This window comes from Marmota flaviventris, chromosome 5 (genome assembly GCF_047511675.1).
Source record: "Marmota flaviventris isolate mMarFla1 chromosome 5, mMarFla1.hap1, whole genome shotgun sequence".
Classification (NCBI taxonomy): Eukaryota; Metazoa; Chordata; class Mammalia; order Rodentia; family Sciuridae; genus Marmota; species Marmota flaviventris.
Window position 1 is genome coordinate 35,160,863 of NC_092502.1, and position 4,355 is coordinate 35,165,217.

The following is a 4,355-nucleotide window of genomic DNA, read 5'->3' on the forward strand; positions in this document are numbered from 1 at the left end:
TCAGCCTCAAGCATTTTGTTATAGCAATAGGAAAGAGACTAATACATGGACTGACTGACAATTAGTAGAGCTTTGAAGGGCATCTTCAGGAACTTACTCATCCCCCAGCTCTTCAACTCTCTCTGAAGTTGACTGCCTCATATCAATGCATTTAAGCCCTTGAGCTCACTACTCCCTTGGCTAAGACCTCTCTCCACTGTGCCTAACCAGTTAGTGTAGGGGACAATGGACAAAGGCTATGTCTAGAACTTCTTCACAGAATATGGCCTTGATGACTCAGTTTCTCCATGCGACTTACCATGGTACCTTGGGGAGTCTCAGCTCACTTTTCTTGATTTCCTGACACCTTTCTTCTAGTCAAACCCACAACTGTAGTATTTCAGGTGGGTTGGTGGAAAGGAACCATATACCCATTGCAAATTTAGATTTTCTCATACAACAACAAAATTAAATTAAATTAAAAAGTTCCTCATTATTTAATCAGGAATTAAAAGTCTTACTGTAAGTAAGCTGGTGACTGAGGCAGGCAGAAAACAAACATATTCAGCACGTCACACTGAAGTTCTTTAATGCTGGGGTCCCTAAGTGGGTAGGATCTAACCAGATCTGTAACATTCATTTCTTGTGAGGATACAACCATTTTATTTTATTTATACTGGAATCTAACCCAGGGGCTCTTTACCAATGAGATACATCCCCAGTCCTTTTTATTTTTATTTTGGGACAGGATCTTACTAAATTACTGAGGGTCTCGTTAAGTGGATGAGGCTGGCCTCAAACTTGCCATCCTCCTGTCTTGGCCTCCTGAGTCGCTGGAATTAGGCATGCACCACCACTTCCAGCAACACAACTTAAACTCAGGTATTACATAACTTTTCTGGAAGAAATTGAATTAATAATCTTTGCATTTATATTTCAATATAAATTTGTACAAGGGGCAGGCTCTCATGGTTCCAGAACCACTTCAGCATCACCAGGGCAGTCTGTAAGGGGAGTCAAAGCAGCAGTATGACACTGTTCTTAACAGCTCTCTATACCATGCCTCTAAATAGGCACTTTTGCTTCTAAACATATACTTTTGAGTTTTAACAAAAGGAATCTTGCCATTTGTAACACGAGTACCTTTACATTTATATAATGGTTCACCTTTTTGTGAAAGTACATATACATCTTTTTGCATTCTTTCTAAGAGTTTCCTAATAACTCACTATATAGTTATACCATAATTTATTTAATCAGCCCTCTTACTAGGGGCTTGAATAATGCTTATTGTTATAGGAAGTCAATTGCTGTAATAGCCCCTACTCACAGCCTCTGTAAAGAGCACCCTGCATGTCCACAACCCATCCCTGTTGTCATCATCCATCCCAGTGGTTCTGGAATGACAAAATGGAAATCTTATCATGGCAGTGTGGCCCTTACTTCAGTTTACATGTTCATAAAAAGAAACAGGTAGCCAGACATGGTGGCCCATGCCTGTAATCCCAGTGACTGGGGAGGCCAAAACAAGAGGATTGCTAGAGCTAGTTCAAAGCCAGACTCAGCAACTAAGAGACCCTGTCTCAAATTTAAAAAAAAATTTAAAATGGCTGGCAATGTGGCTCAGTGGATAAGTTCACCTGGGTTCAAGCCCTGGAAAGAAAGAAAAAGGAAGGAAGGAAGGAGGGAGGAAGAAAGGGAGGGAGGAGAAAGGAAGGAAGGAAGGGAGGCAGGGAGGGAGGAAGGAAGGAAGGGAGGAAGGAAGGAAGGAAGGAAGGAAGGGAGGGAGGGAGGGAAAAGTTTATCACATAGGCTGCTGGGTTCAATTATTATTTCAAGTTTAGAGATGAAAAATGGGTCTGACTTTACTTATTTCTTTGCAGCTATTTCTCTATTTATAGTTCAATTGTGTCTGCCCAAAAGATATGTTTAAGTGAACTAATTTGGAAATAGCATCTTTGCAGTTGTATTCAAGTTAAGATGAGGTCACACTGGCTTAGAGTAGGCCTCAAAACCAATTACTGTGTCATCAGGAGAGAGATTTAGAGACATGCAAGGAAAAACTCCATGTAAAGACTGAAGTAGAGAAACAAGTTGTGCTGCCACAGGCAAAGAATGATAAGGATTGCTGGGAACCAGGCAAGCCAGGAAAGGTAAGGAAGCATCCTTCCATAGAACCACCAGAGGGAATTGGTCCTGCTGACACCATGATTTCACACTTATATCCCCAGATCTATGAGAGGATAAACTTTCTATGGTTTAGTTTACTCAGTTAGTGGTACTTTGTTATAGAAGCCCGCAGGGAAACTAGTTCAATTTACACTAGCTGAACAACCTTAAATTTTCTTCATTCAGTGTTTCAAGTGTGGTTTTATATTGCATTTGAAATTTGGATCAGAACATCAATTTTATAATGAAACTATTACTGATAAATCATTGTATGCTCATCTGAAACTAATAAAAATTTGTACCTGAAATGCACATTTGAAAATAATTATTTTTTGAACTACTAATGATAAATGTTAGGTTTTTTTGAGCCATACTTTATATATGGTAGCTCATTTATACCTCACTTTGGGTAGAAACTTTCTTATCCATATTTTATGGAAGAGGAGTATTCCCTAAGACCATCCCTCATATCAATGTCAGGGTCAGACTTGAACCCAGGGCAGTCTGCCTAAAGAACTGAAATTCTTATTTGGCATCATCTGTCATCAAGAATACAGGGCATTACCTGCTCTCCACCAAAAAATGCAGTTTGAAGATGATATAGTTTTAGGACTCAGCTGTGTTTGATGGGGTTTAGGATGAATGTCCTCCATGAAGCCTCTGTAAATATTAAGGCACTCTAGGAATAACTGATATACTCCCAAGAAAATCAAAGCCCAGGTACATACAGAGAGCAGGGGGAAATGAGTTTTTAAATATCCTAGAGTGTCTATGCCACCATTTTCTCTTTCTGGTCTCCTCTAACTTCTTAGGTTCTGATTTCAAACATGCTGGGCTTAAGCCCAGTTTGAAAGCAATCTTCCCTTCACTCTGTTTCATAATCACACTGGCCCTCTATTTCTCTATGTCCTCCATTGTCAAACTTTATGAAACAGTAGATGACAGCATGGGCCTGAGTTTTTTCCCTCACCTCATTTCCCATGCCACGTTTACAGTCAGAGAAGCCCTGTCTTGGATTTGCTCTCTGATGACCTAAGGTCTCCGGGGTGAGCTCTAAGAACTTCAGGAGAACATCATGGGTTAAGACACTTCCACAGTAGCATAGTTTCAAACAGGGCAAGGCTATGTTCCTAGAATGAGTACTCCAGTACCCCAAGTTCCTGCCTGGGAAAACTCAAAGCTGCCAAATGAAAGAACAGTTTGTTCTAGCACCTAAAAAAGGTACTCAGCTAGCACCCAAAGAAGGTGAAGTTAGGGGCCCTGTGTTCCAGTCTGTGTAGGAGAATAGAAACCTTGCTTCCATAAATGCCAGTTACGGAGGTAAGGGCAATCTGGCTATGACATCTGTCACCCATTGATCACCAGGGTTGATTCGGCTGATCTGGCTAGATTTTGTCCCCTTCCTCCCTCACTGTTCCATGTGCATCCCTCCTGAAGCTATGCGCTTAGACAAAGAAGATGACCTTCCCCCATAGAGGAGGACTGTTCTTTGGTCAAAAGTAGCTGTGCTCCCTTGCTAGAACCTCCAAACAAGCTCTCAAGGTTCATAAATGCCAGTTAGCAAACCCAGATGACCTAATCACATTGGCCAACCCCATTCACTTTTTGTACATTTCCACTTTCCTAATTTTGCTAAACACCACCTCCCCCATTTCTCCCTCCCCACTTCATAAGACTCCCCTTAAAATGCCCAGTTACCTCTCCATATAGATCAGCATTGAGTTCCCTTTGCAACTGTTACTGAATAAAATCTGTTTATGCCACTCTAACCAGTGGGTCTACTTTATCTTTGACAGAAGGTAGCATTCCATCACCACCCACTCCCTCTACATCAATTATAATGAAGATTGTCTGCTTTGATACCCTAAATGATGGTGGCTTAAACAAGGTGAAAGTCTGGACCAGAGATTCAGGGCTGACCTGATGTTTCTGCGACCATAAGAGACACAGGCTCCCATCATTTTGTTACCCATTCTCCTTCCTTCTAGTAGTCTAAGAAAGATGTCCAGATCCTGTCATCTGGTCTGTATTCCAGTCAGCAAAAGATTCCTGAAGTAGCATATTTTGCTTGAATCACATAACAGCAGCCCCAACCTGACTTCAGGGAAGCCCTGGAAACAGGTAAGGAGAGTCAAACACTATTCTTGGGTTAAAGGGGAACCTGAATACCAGAACATCTAGCATCCACACCCCCTAATTAGTACTTT